The following is a 24,714-nucleotide window of genomic DNA, read 5'->3' as shown; positions in this document are numbered from 1 at the left end:
CGAGCTGGGGCGATCTGAGAGACGGCTACAGCTCCGTGGTGGAATGGTGGGAGTCGGTGAAGGACAGGACCCGAACCCTGGCGCAGACGTACTGCAGACGGAAGGCGTCCAGGGAGAGGAAGGAAGCTGCACGACTCCAGAGGTACCTCGAGGAGGAGTACAGCTCGGCTAACGGGGGAGGAGCCTTCAATTCAGCCCTGGCACGGGACCTGAAGGAGAGGCTCCACAGACTGCACACGGAGAAAGCCAGGGCTTTCCTGGTCAAGGCACAAAGGGAGCATTATGAAAATAATGAAACCTGTTCCTCCTATTTCTTCAACCAGGTCCGGGGAGCCCAGAAAAAGAGGGTGATCCACAGCCTGAGACGGGGAGATGGAGAGGAAGTGCTGGACGAGAGCGACAAAGTAGAGGCGGCCACTGCTTTCTACACGGAGCTCTTTTCAGAAAAGCAGACAGAGGTGGAGGCAGGCGACGCTTTTCTGGAGGGGCTAACGGCACGAGTACCGGAGGAGGTGAGGGAGGACTTGGAGGGTCCGATCACGGCCGAGGAGCTGAAGGCGGCGCTCTTGTCCATGGAGAATGTCAAGGTGCCGGGGCCGGACGGACTCCCCAAGGAATTCTACACCTGCTTCTGGGACACCCTGGTGGCAGATCTGGTGGAAGTGGCGCAGGAGATCTTCCGCCGGGGGAAACTCGGAGACACCATGAGGGAGGGTGTCATCTCCCTGCTCTTCAAGGGAGGAGACGCCGCCGACCTCAAAAACTGGAGGCCGATCACGATGCTCTGCGTGGACGTAAAGATCCTGTCCAAGCTCCTGACCGGCAGACTGAGAACCGCCCTCCCCCACATCATCCACAGCGACCAGACGTGTGGGGTGGAGGGGCGATCCGTCAGCTGGAACTTCCAGCTGACCAGAGACGCCATCGCCTGGGCCGAGGACCGGAACATGCCCATGATGGTGGTCAGCCTGGACCAGGAGAAAGCCTTCGACAGAGTGAACCACAGCTATCTGTTCAGGGTGCTGGAACGCTTCGGTTTCGGAGAGAGTTTCAGCCGCTGGATTCAGATTCTGTACTCTGACGTGGGCAGCAGAGTGAACGTGAACGGAAACCTGGGGTATTTCATTCCCCAGGAATCCGGAGTACGACAGGGCTGCCCCCTTTCACCCCTTCTCTATGTTCTCTTCACAGAGCCCTTAGCAGAGGCGGTGAGACGGGACCCCGTCATCGACGGCCTGGAGATACCGGGAGGCGCGGGGGAAACCCTGAAGATCTCCCAGTACGCCGACGACACGACGCTGTTCCTGAGGTCGAACAGGGGGTTGAGGAGGGCCCTGCAGGTCATGGAGCAATACTCCAGAGCCTCGGGGTCGAAGCTCAACCACCGAAAGAGCAAACTGAAGTTCTTCGGGCCCTGGAAGCACAGGACGACGGCGCCGGAGGGTCTCGAGCTCTGCACGGAGCCCCTCAGAATACTTGAGGTTTCCTTCCAGAGCCGGGACAACGAGACCAACAACTGGACTGAGAGGATCGCCAAGGTGAACGCGAAGCTGGGTCTGTGGAAAACGCGGTCGCTGTCCTACACGGGGAAAGTGATGGTGTTGAAAGCAGACGTCCTGCCGGCTTTGGTTTACCTGGCAGTGGTGTACCCGCTGCCGGCCAGACTCAGACGAGCGCTGCAAGGGATGATCTTCGGCTTCGTCTGGGGCGGCAGGTACGAGTGCATCACGAGGAACCGGATGTGTCAGCCGGTCGAGGAAGGGGGTCGAGATGTCCCACATTTCCCCCTGAAACTCGACTGCATCTTCTTCTGCAACCTCTGTCGGGCGCTGCGGGAGCCCATCGGCCACAAGTACCAGTACTTTGTCAGGCTGTGGCTCTCCATCCCGATGAGGCACTTGGTCCAGTGGTCAAACACTGGGCCCAAGGCAGAGAGGCGACCGGAGTTCTACACCCACGCTGTCAAGTGGAGCAGGAGGTACGAGGCCACGAGACAGCCAGAGCTCTGCACCAACCACAGAGCTCTGTACAAAGAGGTGAGGGGGCATCTGGTCGAAAGAACTGGACAACGAACTGAAGGACCTCAACTGGATGGCCGTACACAAGAGACTGGCTACCAGAGAGGTCCTCTACAGACACTCGATCTCCAGGAATCCGCATTGCCCCCGGGACACGTGTTTCGTCGAGGAGACTCAGGAGCACGTTTTCTGGAGCTGCCCCTTCGCCAAGGCGGTGTGGGGCAGAATGGACAACATAATGCAACTCCTGGAAACGAATGCGGTGCTCAGCTACCAGTACATTCTGCTGGGGCTGGCACCTACCGGACTGGACAGGGGGACGCAGTTCCTGATGTGGCTGCTGCTGTCCCTCACAAAGAAAGGCCTGTGGGACGCGAGGAACAATCTCATCCGGCACAACAACAAGTGGGGAGCGAGGGAGCTGGAAGAGAGGATCCTGGCGGACCTCAGGAGGAGGATGAAGCGCGACGTTGCTAAATGGGGTTTCCCCACGGCAAAGGAGCTCTGGAAAGGCCTATGGACCCTGTACAGGGATTAATGGTTTACAGCAAGCGGTAGGGTTTGGAGGGACTCTCATAATAGCGCAAATCCGCCCACCCTTGCAAGGATTGATAACGGACAATCACCGCCGTTCCGCCGATGTTTTAATTTTGTGGAGTGTTATCGTGTGAGATGTTTCCTTTTGAGATGTGTTTTTTTTCGGAATAAAGTACATTTTATAAGAAAAAAAAAAGATTGTACCATAAAGATTTCCATGGAGAGGACTATGGTTTCCTGCAGGACTATGCCGGTAGGAGGACCAGGTTCCACAACTTCAAGGGGCTGTGTCGAGGCGATCCACAGTACTGTCAGGACCAGCCCTGGCAGTTTTAGGATTCCCATTCTGGAACATAGATGAGGCACATGGTACAGTTCCACTATAATTTTGAATATATTTTCCTAGCAGGACCTACAGTACAGTACCTAACTACCTGCAGCTACAAAGGGGCACCCCCCTCTTTGATCGGGTTTGGACGTTTAACCCTATTCTGTGTTCTCCGGCGCCATTTGAGGTGGGCGATACAACCGGAGGTGGTTGCGATGCACCCACTTGTAGACCAGAGATTGCCTTCCCTTCTCAATCTGAATTCGATAAGCTACCGGTGATACCTTATCGACAATCTCGTGGGGTCCTGTCCAACTGGGTAAGAACTTCCGGGCCACCCCTGTGGGTTTGGCAAATTGGAAGTACAGGACCTTGTCTCCTACTTGGAGTTCCTGGTTAACTGCCTTTCGGTCATAGTATGCTTTCCTACCCTCTGCACTCCTTCCCAGATTGTTCTGGGCAAAAGCAAAGGTTGCCTGCAGATGTGCTCGCAGGTCTGACACATACTGATGGGCCGTAGCAGCCCCCGTCGTGCTCAGGTCCTCCACCCCATAAAGACAGTGTAGGGGAAGAGTCATCTTCCGACCTGTCATCATCTCAAAAGGTGGGACCCCCGTAGAGCAATGGGGCGTAGCTCGGATGGCCATCAGAACCAGGGGCAGCTTAATGTCTCAGTCCCTACTGCTGTTCGAGATAAACTTTTTGAGCATACTAACCACCGTTCGGTTTGCCCTTTCTGCCTGGCCCGAGGATTGAGGGTGGTAGGAGATATGCAACTGGGTCTTGACCCCAAGCATATTCCACAGGGTTGCCATTACTGTAGCTGTGAAATGGGTTCCCCGATCCGAGTCCACGGTCAGGGGGAATCCCCATCGACTGAACACATGGTTCACCAACAGCACTGCAGTTGTCTCTGCCGTGTCGTTGGGTGCTGGGAGGCACTCAATCCATTTTGTGAATGCACACGTAACAGTGAGGAAATATTTGTTCCCTCTGGATGACCTCACCACCCAATCCATTTGAAGATTGGACCAGGTGAATGTCATGCCCTTTTTCTGGAGTGGTGCACGGTGCAAGGGCCGTGATGGTTGGAACTGGCTACACGTCAGACACCCCTTTACATACGCGGCGATGTCTTGGCCCATGTGAGGCCAGAATGCCACCTGCTGGATAGTGTCGTATGTAGCCTTGATTCCCCGGTGACCCCCACAGGGTTCGTCATGAGCGTGTTGGATCATGACCCCCCGATGACAGTGGGGAACTACCCACTTTGGGACACCTTGTGCAACTGGTACACAAACCAACAACCCCTTTATAGTTTTTAGGTTGTCTTTCACCTCTGCCAGCTCCTTCAGCTCCAGAGACTGGCTCAGCACCTGCTCCGAAAGAGGTTGACGCACTGGGTCAGCGATATGCTGATACATTTGCCCAATTGCTGGGTCCTGTTTCTGCATTTCCGCAAGATCGGTGTTAAAACCCTGTGACCCAAGCACTACAGATTGAGGGTCAGCTCCGACATCCTGTCTAGCCCTGCTTCGGGTGACCGTCTTGACCTTCTGGGGGTAGCCATTCCTGCTGGAACTGCCAGGGTTCACCCTCTAAGGCGCCAGATTTGGCCAACCGGTCGGCCTCATCATTCCCGTCTTTGTCGGGTCCCTTCACCTGGAAGTGTCCCTTCACCTTCCTCCAGTAAACCATCATTCCAGCCTCGGTTGTGAGCTTGTCACTGGCCAGGAACAACTCTTTGTTCTTTACTTCCTTGCCCCGGGCATTTTTCATGCCGTTACCCTTCCAATACGGAACGTGAGACACGAAGCTATGTCGGGCGTAGTTCGAGTCACTGCAGATGACAAACTGTTTAAGGCCATGTGTCAGGGCCTGCTGGAGGGTGATCAGCACCCCAGCTACTTCCGCATACTGACTAGTCTTTGGTCCTAGCTTATAGCGGGTCGGCCCACAGGGAGTATTGTCTTGCCAGACTACTCCTACCCCTGCTAGCACCTGCTGTTCGTGGCGAAAAGAGCAACCGTCAACATAGGCCATGGGTAAGCCCTGGCCCACGTTCTCATCGTAGTACCAATGATTGTTCGGTAGCTCAGCAGCGGGAATTGTTTCTGGAGCTTCCATGTCAGTGTCACAGCCATGACACACTTGGCCCAAAGCCAGGCCCTGTCCCAGGTACATTTTCTTGCTCTGTGCATAACGTACCTCTCATATCTCATAGCCTTGTAGGGCCATCATTCATGCCACAATCCTGCTATTTGACACCCTGCCCGCTTTCAGTCTCTGGCTATGCAGGAATGTCACAGGTTGGTGGCAAGTTTCGATGATGATCTTTTGTCCCCCAACATAACTACGGAAGTGTTCTACCGACCAGACCGTAGACAACAGGGCCTTCTCGCAGTCCAAGAACTTTTGCTCCACTGGGCTCAGGGCTCGACTGGCATATGCCACAACCCTTCGCTCTTGGTTATATTCCTGACTCAGAGCAGCCCCAAGGCAGTGCTCTGAGAACCCTGCTTCAAGGTAGAAGACCTTATTTTTGTCAGGGTAGGCCAAGCTCGGCGCACTACCGAGTCTGCGCTTCAGCTCCATCACAGCCTGTTCTGGGGAAGGCCCCCACTCAAAGGGCACGTCTTTCTGCAACAGCTTGTGGAGGGGCCTTGCTATTTCAGCGTAATCCTCAATGAACTGCCGGGAATAATTACATACTCCCAGAAAGCTGCGCAGTTCAGACAGGTTAGTGGGCGACTTCATATTCTGGATAGCTTGGACTCTGCTGGACTGTGGCTGTATGCCTTGGGCTCCAACCAACAGTCCCACGTACTCCACTTGGGTCCTACACCACTGTCCCTTAGCCAGGGACAGTTTGGCCCCTGCACAGGAGAGCTGGGTCAACACATGCCTGATCTCGGCCATGTGTTCTTCCCAGGTCTGACTCCGCATCAGAATATCGTCCACATAGACCAGGTTGCCCCTGGCGGCTGCATCACTCATGGCTTTGTGCAGAAATATGTTGAACTCCGCTGGGGAGTTGGAATACCCAAAGGGGCATCGATTCCAGGTGAACTGCCTGTTTCCAAAGGAAAAGGCCAGTTTGTACTGGTCTGTTGGTTCTACCTTAAGGGTCCAGAACCCATTGGCCACATCCACTGTGGTGAAATATTTCGCTGTTGTCACCTTGGCTAACTCCTGATCTAGGTAGATCATTGGCCATCTTGACAAAGGAACCTGTTTATTCAGCTGCCGGTAGTCAATGGTCAGACGCCATTTACCACTGGGTGTCAGCACCGGCCACAGTGGGGAGTTATAAGTGGAGTTACACTCCCTTATGATCTGACGCTCTAGTAGAGCATCCAACGTCTGCTTTTTGGACTCGTATGCCGTGAGGGGAATGCGATACTGCCTGACATAGGTTGGGCGGGCGCCAGGGGCCGTGGGAATGCGCACTGTGTTCAAATCCGTCACCCCGCAGTCATAGGCGTCCCGTGCAAACACTTCCCGGAAATCCTGGAAATTCTGACGCAGCTGCTGACGCTGGCTTTCCGTTTCCAGGGCATCTGCCTTACCAACCTGTTCCTGTACCTGCTCTAGGAACCCCGCTTTTGACGGCATGGCGGTATCCTGGGTCGCACTCTCAGCTGAGTGGTCCATCAGAACACCTGCGTGTACTGTGTACACAACCATCTCATCCTTATCGCTAAGGTCCACCCTGCACACCTCCTGGTTGCAGAATCCCTCTATTGGCATAATTGTAATCATCCGCCGGGGGTAGGTGTAGTACACCTGCTCGGTTCCCCCCTCCCTGGCCAAGGGACCAGGGAGCTGCCCCAGTACTGGGATGGCCAGTTCGAAATCATAGAAACCATTGTCAATTACCAGTCCCATGTCAGTGCGAGCAGGGATTTTGACATCTTGTTTTGCTATGTTCTGCACCAACAGGCAGGTGGCTCGGCCATTCCGTTCCAGTTTGGGGGTACAACAGACTGCTAGGTTCAGTCTGATAAACTGAGCTGATGGTTGGAAGAAAACCATCTCAGCGTCCATTCTCTGTCCCTTCTTTAGGACAAGGCGTACCGGAAACCCTGCTGTTGAAGCAGGAACGATCAGGTCCGATTCGTTTACTACCTGGCAGGCCTGAGGAATCGTCTGACCTGACCGAATGTTCTCGGGGTCGCCGCTTAGAGAGTGGGCATCTGGGTCCACCCGTGTCCAAAGCACACTGTTTACTGTGTCCAGCTGGGCGCCCAGTCGAACCAATAGGTCTGCACCAATACAGACCGAATGGGTCAGCTGAGGTGCTACCTGGAAGTAGTGAGCAAACTTCCTTTTTCCGATGGAGATGGAAGCTAAACAGCTTCCTTTGCTCCAAATGGACCTATGAGGTGGGGGTGCCCACCACAGAACCTGTGACTGCGTCACCAGGGTCACCTGACAGCTTCGCGACAGGTCCTCGAACAGACCTTCACTGATTATGGACTTCTCAGAGCTGAGGCTAAGAATTACATCATCAACCTGCACTTCTGCCACCTGGACCCCCTCCCACCACCATGGGGTGGTAGTCCTGGTCCCCCTGAGGTACCAGGGTGCACAGAAAGGACTCCCATTCATTACCAGACAGGGAGATCCACTCTTCTTCAGGGATGAAAAGGGGGTGTGCTTTACCTGGCGGGTCAAGCAGCTGCTCGGAGCACTGCTCCTGTAGTTGGGAGACCGTGGGAGTGCTGGCCTGGGCAGGACTTCCCTGTAGTTTTGGAAAGCAAGAAGAGACATTTATTCTCGTCCAGAGGAACCAGGAGGAGCCTCCAACTCAGCTATAGTGTTCAGTGGACACTGTGTGATCACAGCATAACCACTGAATCCCCCTTTTTGCTGTGCAACAGGCTTAGGGTTTTTGACCTGAGCCCACAATTTTCCACGCTGGCAGTCCACCAGAGGCTCCAGCCTGTCAAGCAGGTCTTGGCCAATGAGTAGTGGCTCTGTTTTAAACCTAGAGATGTAAACAGGATGCACCACATTCATTGGCCCGAACCTAAGTGCCAGCCCCACTCGGTGTGTGATCCTGGCATGATCCTGGGTATAGCTGGAAATATCTATCTTACACGGTTCTACCTTAAGTCTGATGCCTTTTCCTTTCGCTACTCGTTTGAGCTCGCTGAGTAGATCGGCTGACATCAAACTAATTTCAGCCCCAGTGTCAATCAGTGCTTCTCTATCTAAGACGTTTTCAAGAGAAACCTTGATATAAATACGCCTCGCTTTGCTTTTCTGGTTGAGATTCCCTAAGAATTGTTGGAAGCCTGCCTTTTCTTTGACTTCAGGGGCGGGGTCAGCGCCCAACTCAGAGTCACAGTCTTCTTCCAGGCAGGAACCCTCCCACCCAATCAGATAGACTGAGGGAGGGGCTTGGGACGGATCCCCGCCTCCTCCAGTGAGAAGGGGCGTGGTCCCCCTAAACTCATTCACACTTCCGGCATTCGGTGCGGAAGGTTTACCCTGTCCTGATCTCTCAGGCAGGGCTTGTTCAAGCCTGGCCAGGCGGGCTGCAGTCGACTCCCTTCGTCCAGTCTTATGATAGGCTCTGCCTGAGCCCTTGCCTTCCCCGTAGCGCTCACGGCGGCTCTGACGCTTAGTGCGGTCCTGCCTGCCTATTTTGCGCCGGGGCTTAGCGAGCTCAGGAACCTCAGCTGCCTCGAGCTGAGGCGAGTCGTCAACCCTGCTGGCTTTAGTGGCGAACACGGCCGTTTTAGCAGGTTTTCGCTCTGAGGAAGCAGAGACTTCAGCTCCCCAGGCTTTTTGAGCCAACCTTCTAATGTCAGCCATTTTCATCACTTTTGCATCAGTGTGCATCACAATCATTTTCCTGACTGAGGGATGCAGATTAGCAATGAATAAACCTTTGAAATTCACGTTCTCTTCGCAACCCTCTTCATTCCACCCTGCAAAATAAGTGCGCCTAAGCCTCTGATAATAGTCGCGAGGGGCTTCAGCTTTTTCGTGCTTAATATGGTGCACAGCGGCCACGGCAGCTATGGGATCGATAAAAGCCGAAAATTCTCCGATCATTGCCTGACACAGCTCCTCAAAGCTATTACAGACCTCCGGTCCTTGTCTAGACATCCACTCGTGGACCGCTCGGCTGGTAGTTTTCCTTACTAACATAGCCTTTTCCTGTTCGGACGCTTCGGGCATAAACTGCAAAGTATATCTCAGCTCATCAATGTAGGTCTCCACATTATTCCCTGACACTGACGGGTCAAACCTTTCTACATCTTTGGCCAACTGCCTCAGGGAGTGGAGGTTAATTTTTACGGTTTCTCCGCGGGCAGGGAGACGGCCGTGATCAGGAGCAGGGGGTCTATGCCTGAATTGACTCGCCCTTGCGTTTCGCGCAGGACTCGGCGATCTCCCCCATGCCGATCCGACCACAGACCCTGGCCGGGAGAAACCTCCTCCCGGCGCGCTGGTTGAGCGCTCCGGGCTGCTAGGTGGGCTGGCATGCAAGTGGGATCTAGTCTATTTTGCTTCCAGTACGGCAGCATCTGACTCCTTTTGCCTTTCCTGGCTGAGCTCATTTAAACTCTCAATTTCTTTTTCTTTTTCTTTCAAGCTCGCTTCCAGGTCTCTCCTAGCTACCTCAGCCGCAGTTTCTCTAGCAGACAAGTCATCTAATTTACCTAAAACTTCCCTGAGTCAGTCTTCACTTTCCTCATTTTTCACTCTCTTTTCTCTGATTATATCCAACAACTCAACTCGCTCCGCCTTATATCTTTCTAGCGTTCCTTGAAGCTTTTGAAACTTTGTCAGCTCGGACAAAGACAGTTCCAGCTGTTTAGCTAGATTTAAGGTGAAACTCGATAGGACCAGAACTGCGTTCACAGACCCTCCTATGTTAAGCTGGTTCGCTACCTTAGCTACTAAATCTACTTGCAGCTTCTCAATATCATCAAAGTTCAACTTTTCGATACCACTCCAGTAACCAGGATTGTCGTCGCTAGAAATAGTACTTATAAGCGACTCCACTTCAGACATTTTAGCAGCCATTGTCATTACGTCAGAGAAACTTTAAGAGTATTACTTTTTTTTTTCTTTTTCCAAAATACAGTATGGAATCTAGACACCCGAGCAGATGGATTTCCAATCAGCACACGTTACACTAAACGCTAGAAAACAGGGGGATTTCTTTACGCAGTTATCAGCACACCCGGTATTCGCGTATAGAAGACGCGGTGCTGTGCTGAACTTGAACTCACAGCAACATCAGTTATTCTGTGCGACTGATTCTCATTTCATTCTAAACTCGCCCACCCAGGGACGCCATTAAATGTAATGGTTTGATGGGTTTACTGAGACAATTATTAATTGTAGCAGTAATCACAAGGTTGTTCGTTGGGGCTTTTAGAAAATCAATCGTCAGAACAACTAACAACGCACACACAGGGGTTCAATACACTAGATACATTTATTAATATAAATTGTGCACCAAACATATACTAGTCTGCCTGGATACGAGTGGCAGACCTTACTGTGAGGGTTATCAATATACAAGGTATATAATCCCAAAGAGATGCAAACACAAAGAGATACACAACAGAGAATATATGTCAATATATATCGTTCGGTTACCAAATCGCTAATCAGTGTTATTACCCACTGTTACTCTAACCTCGGAAGTAAATACATTACTCATGAATTAAATTGATAACAACTTGTGTTGAGGTACAATTGAATTCTCGAGACGCAATGTAGAACATGGGGTATACTTATCCACTGTGTATGGATTTGGAATTTCCCGGCAGGAACACCAAATCAGCTGACAGGCTCTGTTGCAGCCTCTGTTCCAGCGGTTGTCCAATGGGCGTTGTCCCGGCGTCCTCTGGCTACCGGCCAACCAGTCAAGGTGCAGCTCGGAGTAGGACGGGCGGAGGAATCTGACTGCGGCGCGCAGGGCAGTCGTTGCTCCGAGGGGATCTACCAGCAGTCCGGCTGGCTGGTAGAAAGTCTCTATGCACAGAGTGTGACCGCGAGTCCTCACAAGTCACTCTTGTGCCTGGGAAGAAGCTGGTTCGTTCCCGGTCCAGCACTGCTTCTGAATAAGCTATTCAGGTTGTCGACGAGGGTCCAACTGTAGGGTCCAACTGTCCAACACAAACACAATCTGTGGCGTTTAGCGTGACATAGTCTTGCAGGCATCGTGCTGTCTCACTGCAATACTATACCGCTGGAGGAAACAGTCCATCTGGCCATGAAACTCATTTGAACGTCTAGCTACAGCAACTAACAATATCATGATTTATTCAGGATGTGTGGAATCAGCACGTCCCGGAGACAGCTTCCGAAATCGTGAGCATTCTCTGGTGGTGTCCTGCAGGGTGCCTGTGGGCGTGCATTGGTGGTATGGTGGTGAGCATAGTTGCCTTCCAAGCAGTTGACCCAGGTTCGATTCCCGGCCAACGCAGTGGCGATTGGCTTCAAATGCTGTCATGAGCCTTGGATTGTGACTAGCAAAGCGAAGCCTTTTGAAAGAGCTAAAGCACTGCAAAACGGAATTGAAGGAGAATCTTACAGGGGATTCTGAGCGGTGTCGGCATACACGCAGTCCGATACGGGTGCTGAAAGCTTGAGCTACTCTCAATGTCATGCTGCCTTTCCCCGGAGTAAATCTGTTACATTGAAAGAATGCTTCTGGCAGGTTCAAAAAGGGACCCTTGTTAATTGGAGAAATCAATGATTTCAAATGAATTCTGTATGCGTTAAAAGACAGCTATACACAGAAAACATGCAGGACACTGCTCATGATGTCTCAGTGCGTTTTTCCAAGCCATCTGACAAAGCCCGCCCACTGAAAACTGCAGCACATCGTGTAAAGACGTTCAACTTTGTAACTACTGCACGCACAGGAAGCAGAATAAATTCCTCTTTTCAAACTGTCAAAGGTTTGCTTTGGGAACGCCGCAGGACATCGCACAATCTCTTTTGAAGAGGGACAAACGATTTCTTATGGGGCGCAGTAAGTACTGTTACTGTCACTGCTCGATACCGACGCTGGCCTACTATATCATGTTCAGCCACCGCTAGAAAATGTACGGCTCTAGCACCGGAGCAAACAACAGGAGGGCCAACATCGAACAGGCACACGTGTCAGACATGGAGAGCGATGAGAAAGGGATTCGAACCAATGCCTGCTGAGCACAATGGATTAGCAGTCCGTCGCCTTAACCACTCGGCCACCAGAGTGAAAAACCAGAGTGCGTGGCTGCCCAGCTGCAGGAGCCCAGGCGGCCTTCAAAGCCTCTGCCCTGCCGGTCGTGGTTGGCAATGCACCTGGCCTTACAAACGAGTAGCTTATCGAGCGGAAGCCTGGGGCGGCGGAGAGCTGTGATCGTGCAGACCTTGAGGTGTCACCTCTTTGTCTGCTTTCCCGCCCCCCCTCCGCCCAAGCTCTGCTCCAAAGTAGCTCGGCAACCCCTCACACCTGCACGTGTCACAACCTAAGGTGTGGTCATGAGACACCCATGTGGTGTTGTTCTGTTCTTGCTAATTGTTTCCTGCCCGTCGCAGGCAGGAGTCCATGCAAGGAAGATGCGCTGGACAGATCTCAGAGGGCGCACCTGGGTGGCTTTCCTTCTGAGTGACGTTCCTGCAACACTCTCCCGCTACTCTTGGTGCGCTCATGCCGCAACACAGGAAGGCTGGAGCAGGTGGCTGTGGGCTCTGTGCACCGACGAAATAGCTCAGTTGGGAGAGCGTTAGACTGAAGATCTAAAGGTTCCTGGTTGGATCCTGGGTTTCGGTATTTTGTTTCATCGCGCCCTTTGTTCCTCTCTCCAGAGCCCCCTGCCTAAAGTGACGCGTCCCTTTCTCAGCCCGAAACGCAAGCGAGACACCAGCAGCAGTCTCTGCAGGTTTTCGTAGTGTAGTGGCTATCACGTTCGCCTAACACGCGAAAGGTCCCCGGTTGGAGACCGGGCGGAAACAGCCTCTTTTTGCACGCTCCTGTACTTCACAGAGGTCTTGAGCGACCGGTCATTTGTTCCCAATGTATTTCCGGTGCCTTCATGCACTCTTGTACCAAACGCACGTTCCTTCTGTACGCGGAGCCGATCATTTGCAATTGGGCTGTGCCGACAGACCAGGACGAGCTCTGTCGGCTCAAAAGCAGCGCAGGACCTGCAAGAACAACAGAAAGATTAGCATCCAGCGGGAGCCTCTTTGTGATCCCAAGATCTCATCAAGAATCGTCTCCAGCAACAGGGCTGGGCGCATTGTTCCATTCTCCGACCACTCTCGGTGTAAACAAGTCCCTCCTGGCATTTCAACTGAGCCCCAGTATACATCGACCCTTTGACACTCTGAGTGACAACTCTCTTGCATGTTTTCTAATATTTCTGTGGTTTGCTTGCCTGATGCCCGAAACAGTAGGGTTGTGTGCTCCCATATGGTCTAGCGGTTAGGATTCCTGGCTTTCACCCAGGCGGCCCGGGTTCGACTCCCGGTATGAGAACGTGTCAATTTTGCCTCCTGCTTTCCAAAAGATCAGCACCGTGTACGAAGGAGCCGCATTAAAACTACTCGAACGTGCAAAACGTGCGAGAAGAGGGGGCGCTTGTTTCCAGCCGAAACTTCTTGCGTCACTCTGGTAGACAGGGCTGAACTTCGGCAATAGGATTTATACTCTCCAAGATATTTGCACCTTCTGAAGAGGCGATTTTCTCCACTTCAGTAGCCCGATTTCGTCGATTGCGTGGAGAGGGCTGTAGAATGTGGCGCCGTCTTTCCTGCTCCGTCCATGACAGGCGTGCTGGTCTCTGGAGAGTTTGTGTTTTCTCCTTAGAGAAAACACAAACGACCAACTCGGAATGACTTGCCTTTGACGCTTTTCAAAGCGTTCTTTGTGCACGACGACTGCGCCGCCTAGCAGATACAAATGGGTTGTACAACTTTGAACTAGCAAATGGAAGAGGGGCTAAGCCCCCTCTCTTTTAGCCCAGGTTCGATCTGTCTCCCAGAATCACCAGGGCGCACAAACACACACCCGTGCCGTTGAAGTGCTCTGCTTCATTTCTAAGGGCAACTCAACATTCACTCCTACCCCGAGTGCAGAAAAGACAGTGTCTGCAGCAACAGCGGCTCAGGTCTCTGCACAGGAGCTAAGCTGCCCCCATCTCCTCTGCTCTGCGGCTCCTGCGGAGTGGAGTCCTGCCTGGAGCTGTGTTTGCAGGCGGCGGCTCCCCGCGCCCTGTCTGTGAGTCGTGAAATTAATTAATAATGTTAATAAATTTATAAAGTTAATTTATAAATTTATAAAGTTAATAAAGTTATAAATTAGAAATTAATAACGACATAATTATATTCATGTACCGCAACACAAGAATAGTACACACTGTACATTGTCTGTCGATAATGTTTCTGTAGTGCTTTTTCAGTACTCAGCATGTGACTGTGCTGGTGGCGCTGTGGGTTAGGTTCCTGACTTCTATGTCACATGGTCTATGATTGAATCCCATGGAACTATGAGTTTATTTTTTAACAAACATTTCTTTGAAAAAATGAAACGTTTCCCTTGGTCAGAGATTAAATAAAACCTCACTTTTTTTGAGGTTTTACTGTGCAGAGTGAGGTTTTACCTCACTTTTTTTGAGCAGAAGGTTTACTGTGACCTGAGAAGGGCCGGCATCCAATCACGGTGGTACACACACACGCTCTCACTCATATGAGCTACACGGCTACCAAGATGATCTCGGGTGCGCCGAGCTGGTACGGAACATATTGAACTGATCGACGGCGAATTGTCTCTCAGACAGGCTTTTCACCTCTAAGCTCCCTGACTGACAGTGATCAGCTAGGTAGTGAAACAGTCAGCTGCTTCTAAGCCTTAAACAGCTGTATCTCGGCGCTTCCACGGAGAGATGATTTGAAAGCCGAACATCGCCCATTTGGAACACCTTACTATCACTAGTTTAAGAGACTCTTAAGGTCTTGCAGAGGTGCCTGTCTAATAGCATGCACTTTGCAAGCTATAGGTGTTTAGGCTGAGGCAGAATGCCTGTTAACAAAATGTTTTTCTAAAGGTGTGTCCAAGTGGCTGCAAAAGGACAACACTCCTGGGGCGCCATGGCTCAGCTCCTGCACTTGATTATAATGCTGTTACGTGTCAAAGCAGTAATTTACATCATCCTACCACTGCAACACGGGGAATAGAGAGAAATGAGCACACGCTACGAATCGTCTCAATCACTCCCTAGAGTCGTAAGGCGCATTGAAGGGTGCACCCCCATCATTAATCGTTGCGCCTCTGTGAAAGGAAAGCTCTTGGGCAGTCTTTGAAACAGCTCGGATGAAACACTTGATTGCTTCCATGTGCATCTGGAGCCCACTTCTTATTTTCACTTCACGCCGCCCAAAGCAATTCTAAAACAGGAGATTCGCGTTTGGGAATGCGCCCTGCCCTACAAATAAAACAGGTCTACGGGTCTGAAACCTGCTCCACGGAAAACAGCTCTGTTGCGCTTTTGATCAAAGGGAGATTCGCTGTTCTTACTTTTTGATGACATAACACCCAAAGGGGCTTCTTTGGAGCTGGATTCCAACCAGCAACCTTAAGTTTCTTGGCGGTATCCTTTACAGTCCTCTGTTCGGTCGACAAGGGACAGAAGGGGGCAGCTTTCCTCACACATACAGTGCAATGTACTGTAGTGTTCCCCTTCATTGAATTCGCAGTTCTGCATCAGACCTCTAACTCGTTTCTTTAGCTTGGATTTAAGCCACGAAGCAGGCTTCTACTGTATAAACGTCTAGAGGAATCACAAACTATTTGAGAGGCCACCATCCCAGGGGGAACTGACAAAGTCTATCCCTAAACACCTAGTGCAGTCTCTCAAGAGACTGTCAAAAATCGCTTTCTCCGTTTGCGTTGCGAGTAAGTGAAAACGCGGTCTCAACCCAGAGCCACTTGGCAGCAGCGGCACGTAAATACCGTTACTGTTACTGCTCGATACCGACGTTAGCCTACTATACCATGTTCAGCCACCGCTAGAAAATGTACGGCTCTAGAACCTGAGCAAACTACAGGAGGGCCAACGCTGAACGGGCACACATGTCAGACATGGAGCACGACGAGGATGGGATTCGAACCCATGCGTGCAGAGCACAATGGATTAGCAGTCCATCGCCTTAACCACTCGGCCACCTCGTCGACGACACTGGGCTGTCCGGACATGGGTTGGCGCACTCCAGATGATCTTTTTCTTTTTTTTCCCTCGTACTCGAGGGTCATTTTCCTGTTCCACATGCGATTTCAACATTTTCCTTGGGAGATGTCAAGCCAGCAAGCCACTGCTGTGGTTCAGTGGCCAGTGTGGAGTTCAGTGGCCCTGTTGTACACAGAAAGCACATTGAGCTCCTTGGACATTAAAAGTTCCAGATAAAAGCCATTTGTCACCCTTTCTCTTGGTGTTGATGTTGCTATTGTATGTAAAGGTGGCAACTTGCTCAGCGAGCAGGCGGAGCACACACCGAATGCAGATGTGTCTGAGTGGTGTGTCCAAGTGGCTGCAAAAGGACAGCTCTCCCGGGACGCCGTGGCTTAGTTGCTTAAGGCGCCTGTCCTAGTAAACAGGAGACCCTGGCTCCGAATCCCAGCGGTGCCTTTTTTGTTCTGTCTTCTCGAACAGAACTGGTCATTATGGACAACTGCCTACGGCTAGACTTAATTAAATGCAAGCATTCATTTCCTGTCTTGAACGACTTGTTTTTCTTAAAATGGATGCAACTTGCAAAACATGAAATACAAACCTTGCTAATCAGCGCTCGCGGCTGGCAAAAAAAAAAAAGAAGTCAGCAATGTTTTTTTCTTTAACCTTAACCCTGCTAATGGAGAAGAGTTAAACGACCGAGTCTATGCAGCTTAAACGGTGCGCACGTCGGGTTCTTAGCTGGTAAATCACGCTCACCCCAGTCCTTAATCTTTTAAAAAGGATACAAAATTGAACCTAGTCGCCACATCACATACATCCTGTTCAATGATAAAAAGGTAACATCTATCCTCGCTCCAGACTAAATCTCACGTTGAGGGCATATTTTTTTTCACTTTACCGTGAGTCGGGCTCGGCTGCACAGAGGAGAGAGCAGACCAATGAGGTCACGGGGACAGGGGAGTCACACGCTGGTGGTTTGAATACGCGGAAGATCACTGAGGGATCCACAGTATATGGACCCTCCGTGCGCCATCAGTCCGCACTCCGGACTCTGAATCCTGCCATCCGAGTTAAGATCTCGGCGGAACCTGAGGCACAGTTCCTTCTTAAAACGTAATCTGGTGAGCATTTCTAGAATCGTACTTGTATAGATGCAGCCTTTAATGTGTTGCTAGGTTAAAATTGATGACTTCTTGTATTTCAGTAGGCAACTGCCCTCTTGATTTCGGATTTAATTTCTTTATTACAGGGGCGCTTTTATGATGACAGAGTCATGTTCAGGTACTTTGCTTGATTGAGGAAGCTCATTTCGGACTCTGTGATCTGCTCACCTGGAAAGGTCTGCTGTACTACTACAAGAGAGAAGTAGAGTCTGGAAGAAGGGACAATTTTATGATGCTTTGGAAGGTAATGTTTTTTTTTTCTTTGAAATCGAAATGAATCAGAATAGCAGTGCAAAAGACAAACTCTTTGGTTTGGTTTAAAGAGATATGGTTTTAAAACAGACAACATGTAGAAAACAGGTGTTTCTCACTTTTGGAAAAGAATGGACCGGGGGTAATATTTTACTAGTTGCAGGGCTGAGCTCACTGGGTTACAGTCCTGCAGTGTTACACCAGGTCCAGTGGCGCAATGGATAAGGCGTCTGATTACGAATCAGGAGATTGTAGGTTTGACTCTTACCTGGCTCGGGTCATTTTTAAACACATCGGGCTGCTCCCTAAGTAGTCTGTGCTACTTACTGCATTGTAATCGTACCCAGTAAGAGATTTCCTTCATGTAAATGAACTGCACCTGACAGCTTTAGAAAAACACCTGGGCTCAGTACGGTGCTGAGAGCTCAGCGTTGCTGTTCTAATTAGCACGCACTGCATCGGCTATGAGCCCGAACCTTTCAATTATTCCGATCAGTAAGTCAACACGTAGTCCACATGAACGGTAGAAATATTCTCTTGTCTGTCTCTTGTTTGTATAGAACTGAATGTCCCTGACAATGTACTGTTAGTTTTAATTGAAGAACGGCATTTGTGTTCAAATATACCAGACAAGTTTATGTAACTGCTCATGCGACACTCAGTTGTAATTAGTCAAGAAATAAAGTCGAACAACAGCTGCGGGTTTGATTCTGAACGTATCAGATTGCAGCGCCTTTTACTTCCATTGACAAATGATAGAGATTCGAAGAGAGATCCTTCAGACCAGCAAGCAAACCCACGGCTATTTCGGTTTTCTATCTAGGCAACGTTGGTGTTTGCAATAGCATACATGAAAGCGTGATGCAATTTCTGTGGCTACATTTGTTGCACGTCATGCACAGTAAGAGTGTTTCTAACACCAAATAAAAAGTCAACAATTAGCGATCACGCCTTCTCCTCAGTTAACCCACTGAAACCCTTGCTGTTAACAGTTCTTTACTGCGTGCTTTACCAGCACCTACATATCGTGTCGGTTCTTTCAGCTTTATTCATTAGGTTTTCAAAGGCATAAGCAGAGCACCAGAGGTGCGAAGGCAAAGTGTGTGGTTATCTGAAGAATTGATGTCCATGGCAGCAGGTCCAAGCGATTTCGCGTTGTTATAGTACCAGGAAAGGAGAAGCGGCACTTCGCCTCTGCCGCGCAGGCACAAGGCGACATGCGGCAGACGCCGGAGTCGGCAGGTTTCGAACCTGCGCGGGGAGTCCCCAACGCATTTCGATCCCATCGCCTTAAACACTCGAGCACGACAAATGCGAGCTCGCCGCCGCCGCATTCCTCCTATAATCAAACACGGACTGCGAGGTGGCTGCGGATACCTTTTTAAAGTTGCTCTCCGTTAAAAAAAAAAAAACCTTTCACAAGATACGTGCCGGCAGACAGACACACCTCAGAGGGTTTAAGGCTGGCTTCACGTTCAAATGATAAAGTCCCCCCGTCCGGATGTCAAAATGCAACTTTGGCAGACAGAACAAACATCAACAAACCACAAATGTGGACAAGGATTTTACAAGCTGCACCACACTGCACTTTCAAAAGCATTTACGTTCGTGTTAGACGCAGGACTTGCCTTTGATTTGCGCGCTTACGAACGTCATGGAAAACGAAACAAAACTAAAGCCCTCAGCTCCTGCACGTGATTATAATGGCGTTACGTGTCGAAGCAGTAATTTACGTCATCCTACCACTGCAACACGGGGAATAGAGAGAAATGAGCACACGCTACGAATCGTCTCAATCACTCCCTAGAGTCGTAAGGCGCATTGAAGGGTGCACCCCCATCATTAATCGTTGCGCCTCTGTGAAAGGAAAGCTCTTGGGCAGTCTTTGAAACAGCTCGGATGAAACACTTGATTGCTTCCATGTGCATCTGGAGCCCACCCAGTGGGCAAAAGACGTATAATATACGTCTATTAAACGCATACCTTATACGTCTAAATGTGGTCTACAATTCGTCTAGAATGAAATTCTAATATACGTCTAAAGTTATACGTCAATTATACGTCTATGTTTAGACGTTCATTATACATAAATGGTTGGAGTTCTATTATACGGATAAATTTAGAGGACTATTATACATATATGGTTGGAGTTCCGGATAACTTTAGAGGTCTATTATACGGATAACTTTAGAGGACTATTATACGTATATGGTTAGAGGTCTATTATACGTATAACTTTAGAGGTCTATTATACGTATATGGTTAGAGGTCTATTATACGTATAACTTTAGAGGTCTATTATACGTATATGGGTAGAGGTCTATTATACATCAAAGATAGATTTTATAGGTGTAGAAACAAGTAAACCAAGCCAATGATTAGATTTAGAAATGTATTCTGAAAATACACATTCACACCTGAAACATATGTATTTCAAATTTTACATTGTATACAATCAATCAACAATCAACATATGGGCAATAATCATAAAAAAAACACAACTAGTCTTAAACTTCAGCTACAAATTCTGGTAACATGGCAATATACAGTATAGTAATGACAAACACAAAACTAATTACATTAACACACTAACTCAAAACCACATTTTGATTCAAATATACATTTTAAAATGTACAACTTCTATATTTCCAAGAAAAAAAAATATTACAATGGAAGTTAAGATGATTTTTTTCCACTATTTGCAAACCCTGTCTAATTGTCCTAACAGTTAGAACCAAAAACCTATTATTTTCAGTGTCCAGATCTCCTGGCCCCCTGTCTTTCATATGCATTCTTCAAGTAACACATTGCATGCTCCTTTATTTCTTTTTCTGTTGATGTAGGGTGGGACTTCAGCACCGCAGCTAGGAGAAAATTATATAATATTACTTCCCAAATAAATGATGATTAATATCTTCTTTAGTTTAATCTAAAAAGTGAACGGTTTACTAAGCTCAAAACTGAAATAAATGTATAAAATTTGGCTTGCATCATAGCAGTTGAGCAATAAAGTCTGTCCTAATTAAAGAGTACCCAAAGTTTGAAAGTACAACATAGAATAAGAATAGAGAAACGGCAAAACGATTTTGTGTCATCTTCCCCATTCACACTATTTTATGTGCCATTTTTTGCTTATTCACGTACTATTTTAATCAAAATAATATTAAGAAAGATCTGTATGTATTCAGATAGTATTATTATTGTTCATACTTACTCGTCAAAAGAGGATTGCTGAGATATTTGCGGATATACTTCTACGTTTGAAAAACGTGTCCAAAATTGTGACCAACGAATACTAGCAATGCATTGTGGTATATAACCGGAAAATATGTTGGGTTCGATATTTTCTCAACGTATGCGTTTATTAATGTTGTCGATATTATGGTTGAAATATAACATTGATAATACATCGCGGCTATGTGCCCCCTGCTATGAGCTGATGTGCAATTTTAACGCATGTAGTTAGTAAGGATCGGTCACTGTTGTATGGTATTATATATAATGACATTATGGAATAGGATGGGGACAGGCCTGGCATCACGGGGGGAGGGGGGAATGTTGCCCCTTCAGTTTTGGGCAAAAAGATTTACCTAACTTAATTTGCGCCCTAAAAAAATAGTTGTACTTTGTCAATGGTCAGACAACACTAAATGACAGGAACAGTCACTCAGTCTGTTTGATGGGCAGGAGGGCTATCCGTCCAGGAACTGCACATATCAGTGTCGTTATTGAGTGTCAACATTACGATCCTGTTTGCTCAGGTGGACCGATTCCTTGCAGTAGTTTATCATTATACTTAAAATCGTTATATAACTAGGACTAGTTATAGCAGTCTGTGCTTTCTGTTGGTTTTACAACATTTTTTCTTAACGATTCAGAACGTCCATGTAGCTGCAAAAATGAACGCTTATGGTACTTTTCGCTCCAGGCAATACTCTCCAGTGAGAGTGACGAAAAATGTGAAACTGAACTTCATCGCAAATACCAGATTGCTAGTCGATATCTTCTATCATAAAGCACTAATTAATGGCATAGCTGCGAGATTTCATTTGGGTAGCTGCAGTGTACAGCTCCGTTTCAACCGAAATATCACCCCCGCTCAGAATTTCAGACGCCCCCCTACAGATTTTTCCCCGGGCACCGCGCACTGATGGGGGACGGGGTTTCCAGGAAATGGTATCAACTTTTCTCAAGAAAATAAAAATAGAAACTCTATAGGCACTCAAACATTTTACTGTTTTTTTTCAGGCAGGTGGCAAGACCCCTCCGCAAAACCCTTGTATGCCAAGCTGTGGGCATTGATTCGTCGAATATACGTATATTCACGGCGAAAATACGGCTATACGTATATATACGTCGCCTCGACGTATAATCAACGTCGAATTGCAACCGTAAAATCGACGACATTAATAAACGCATATATAACGTCGAAAACACATCTAACACTAGGAGTATACGGCACTCTGCACAGTGTACGAAGTAAATTATTTTCGCAGTAATTAATTTACACGTGTATAATAAATATAGTAAATATAATTAATTACTGCGAAAATAATTTACTTCGTACACTGTGCAGAGTGCTGTATACTCCTAGTGTTAGATGTGTTTTCGACGTTATATATGCGTTTATTAATGTTTATTTCACAGTGTCGTGCACCTTTTCATTGCTCTCGCTTTCAGAGCCTCCGCACGGCACACGACTCGACATCAGGAAACACATTGAAGTGAAAGCAGGGAGCGCTGCGACATGCACTGTGCAGATCCCGCCACACTAAGAGGTATATAAGCGTCAAAGGCAAGTCATTCCGAGTTGGTCGTTTGTGTTTTCCGTTCAGACGCGAAATGCTGAAATGATCTCTCGGCTCCTCGGTTGTCATTTCTGCTCCGTAAAGGAATCACAGCACGCGTCGCCTTCCAGCACGCTGGGTCGGGACACGATGCCGGGGGTCGGAGCGTGTGATGTCTTCCTCGTTAGTATAGTGGCAAGTATCCCCGCCTGTCACGCGGGAGACCGGGGTTCGATTCCCCGACGGGGAGTAGCTTTTCTTTTACCTCCTTAGAGAAAGGACTGCCTTTCACTTCTCTGTTTTCTAACACAGCGTCGTGCACCTTTTCATTGCTCTCGCTTTCAGAGCCTCCGCACGGCACAAGACTCGACATCAGGAAGCACATTGAAGTGAAAGCAGGGAGCGCTGCGACATGCACTGTGCAGATCCCGCCACACTAAGAGGTGAGTGGGTCTGTTCGATGCACAAAGAACGCTTTGATAAGCGTCAAAGGCAAATCATTCCGAGTTGGTCGTTTGTGTTTTCCGTTCAGACGCGAAATGCTGAAATGATCTCTCGGCTCCTCGGTTGTCATTTCTGCTCCGTAAAGGAATCACAGCACGAGTCGGCTTCCAGCACGGTGGGTCGGGACACGATGCCGGGGGTCGGAGAGAGTGATGTCTTCCTCGTTAGTATAGGACCTGTCACGTGGACCTGTCACCTGTCCCCACCTGTCACGCGGGAGACCGGGGTACATCAGGACGCGCATTGAAGTGAAAGCAGGATGCGCTGCGACATGCACTGTGCAGATCCCGCCACACTAAGAGGTGAGTGGGTCTGTTCGATCACAGCGCTAGGCGAATCCCCAATCCCCTTTTGTGCGTGGCGACAGAAGAAGTCTGGTCTGTTTCCGCCCGGTTTCGATCCGGGGACCTTTCGCGTGTGAGGCGAACGTGATAACCACTACACTACGGAAACTGTGGTCAGATGTGCCCAGCGGCCCAGCGCTGAGCTTCGCCAATGCGATTCAGCTGCTTCCAGTGCCTTTATTGGGGTGCGCTGATGGACCGTGCTCTCTCTCCAGAGACCAGCACGCCTGTCATGGACGGAGCAGGAAAGACGGCACCACATTCTACAGCCCTCTCCACGCAATCGACGAAATCGGGCTACTGAAGTGGAGAAAATCGCCTCTCCAGAAAGTGCAAATATCATCTTGGAGAGTATAAATCCTATTGCCGAAGGTCAGCCCTGTCTACCAGAGTGACCCTCCCACCTCCTGCAGCGATGGTCAGCTCGTCTCACACGCGAGAAGTTTCGGCTGGAAACAAGCGCCCCCTCTTCTCGCACGTTTTGCACGTTGAGTAGTTTTAATGCGGCTCCTTCGTACACAGTGCTGATCTTTTGGAAAGCAGGAGGCAAAATTGACACATTCCCATACCGGGAGTCGAACCCGGGCCGCCTGGGTGAAAACCAGGAATCCTAACCGCTAGACCATATGGGAGTGCACAACCCTGCTGTTCCGGGCATCATGCAAGCAAACTACATAAATATGAGAAAACACGCAAGAGAGTTGTCACTCAGAGTGTCGAAGGGTCGATGTATACTGGGGCTCAGTTGAAATGCAACGTCAGGACTTTCCCGAATTATGTCACACGAAGAGAGCACAGCCTTTTCCGCCCTGCCACGTGTGTATCGGTAACTCGCCGTGATCGTATAGTGGTCAGTACTTTGCGTTGTGGCCGCAACAACCCCGGTTCGAATCCGGGTCACGGCAGAATAGGGGTGTCTGCTTTTACTACTTGCACGAATGAAGGCAAAAAAAAGCCAATTGATGTGAACGAACGGCGCTTTACAGAGGAGTACTGCCTGACTGGATCGTTGATGAACGACAGAGACCACTCCGACCTCTTCTCGGGTTTCTTCAATGACTTACTAAGGATCTTCTTCACATTCGCCCATGCAGGGGAAGCCAGTTACACCAAAGCAAACGCAGGAAAGTGCAATTCAAGCAGAGTCCAGGAGGGACTTGTTTACACCGAGAGTGGTCGGAGAATGGAACAATGCGCCTAGCCCTGTTGCTGGAGCCGATTCTTGATGAGATCTTGGGCTCACTAAGAAGCCCCCGCTGGATGCTAATCTTTCTGTTGTTCTTGCAGGTCCTGCGCTGCTTTTGAGCCGACAGAGCTCGTCCTGATCTGTCGGCACAGCCCAATTGCAAATGATCGGCTCCGCATACAGAAGGAACGTGCGTTTGGTACAAGAGTGCATGAAGGCACCTGAAATACATTGGGAACAAATGACCGGTCGCTCAATACCTCTGTGAAGTACAGGAGCGTGCAAAACGAGGCTGTTTCCGCCCGGTCTCGAACCGGGGACCTTTCGCGTGTTAGGCGAACGTGATAGCCGCTACACCACGGAAACCTGCAGGGACTGCTGCTGGTGTCTCGCTTGCGT

The 24,714-nt window shown here is 49.4% G+C and overlaps 7 non-coding genes and 1 pseudogene across 8 annotated transcripts in view; 3 read left to right on the top strand and 5 right to left on the bottom strand.

Annotated features, from left to right (window-relative positions):
- Positions 1-2,714, bottom strand: part of LOC148642866 (uncharacterized) — a 137,561-nt pseudogene extending 134,847 nt beyond the window's left edge. The window contains exon 1 of the transcript XR_015929121.1: positions 2,322-2,714. The product of XR_015929121.1 is annotated as an uncharacterized LOC148642866 (transcript). The remainder of the gene's footprint in view (positions 1-2,321) is intronic.
- Positions 2,715-13,315: 10,601 nt separating this feature from the next.
- Positions 13,316-13,387, top strand: trnae-uuc (transfer RNA glutamic acid (anticodon UUC)). Its single transcript has one exon. It is a non-coding gene; the product is annotated as a tRNA-Glu (tRNA).
- A 2,609-nt stretch (positions 13,388-15,996) lies between these two features.
- Positions 15,997-16,078, bottom strand: trnas-gcu (transfer RNA serine (anticodon GCU)). Its single transcript has one exon. It is a non-coding gene; the product is annotated as a tRNA-Ser (tRNA).
- A 6,381-nt stretch (positions 16,079-22,459) lies between these two features.
- Positions 22,460-22,531, top strand: trnad-guc (transfer RNA aspartic acid (anticodon GUC)). The gene has a single exon. It is a non-coding gene; the product is annotated as a tRNA-Asp (tRNA).
- A 634-nt stretch (positions 22,532-23,165) lies between these two features.
- Positions 23,166-23,238, bottom strand: trnav-cac (transfer RNA valine (anticodon CAC)). Its single transcript has one exon. It is a non-coding gene; the product is annotated as a tRNA-Val (tRNA).
- A 451-nt stretch (positions 23,239-23,689) lies between these two features.
- trnae-uuc (transfer RNA glutamic acid (anticodon UUC)) lies at positions 23,690-23,761 on the bottom strand. The gene has a single exon. It is a non-coding gene; the product is annotated as a tRNA-Glu (tRNA).
- Positions 23,762-23,962: 201 nt separating this feature from the next.
- On the top strand, positions 23,963-24,034 carry trnah-gug (transfer RNA histidin (anticodon GUG)). The gene has a single exon. It is a non-coding gene; the product is annotated as a tRNA-His (tRNA).
- A 574-nt stretch (positions 24,035-24,608) lies between these two features.
- Positions 24,609-24,681, bottom strand: trnav-aac (transfer RNA valine (anticodon AAC)). The gene has a single exon. It is a non-coding gene; the product is annotated as a tRNA-Val (tRNA).
- Between the last annotated feature and the right edge of the window lie 33 nt (positions 24,682-24,714).

The sequence above is a fragment of the Lepisosteus platostomus genome, chromosome 22, assembly GCF_059453375.1.
Source record: "Lepisosteus platostomus isolate fLepPlt1 chromosome 22, fLepPlt1.hap1, whole genome shotgun sequence".
In the NCBI taxonomy this organism is placed as follows: Eukaryota; Metazoa; Chordata; class Actinopteri; order Semionotiformes; family Lepisosteidae; genus Lepisosteus; species Lepisosteus platostomus.
The sequence above is the reverse complement of the archived record's forward strand: the minus strand, read 5'-3'. Positions and strand labels throughout refer to the sequence as shown.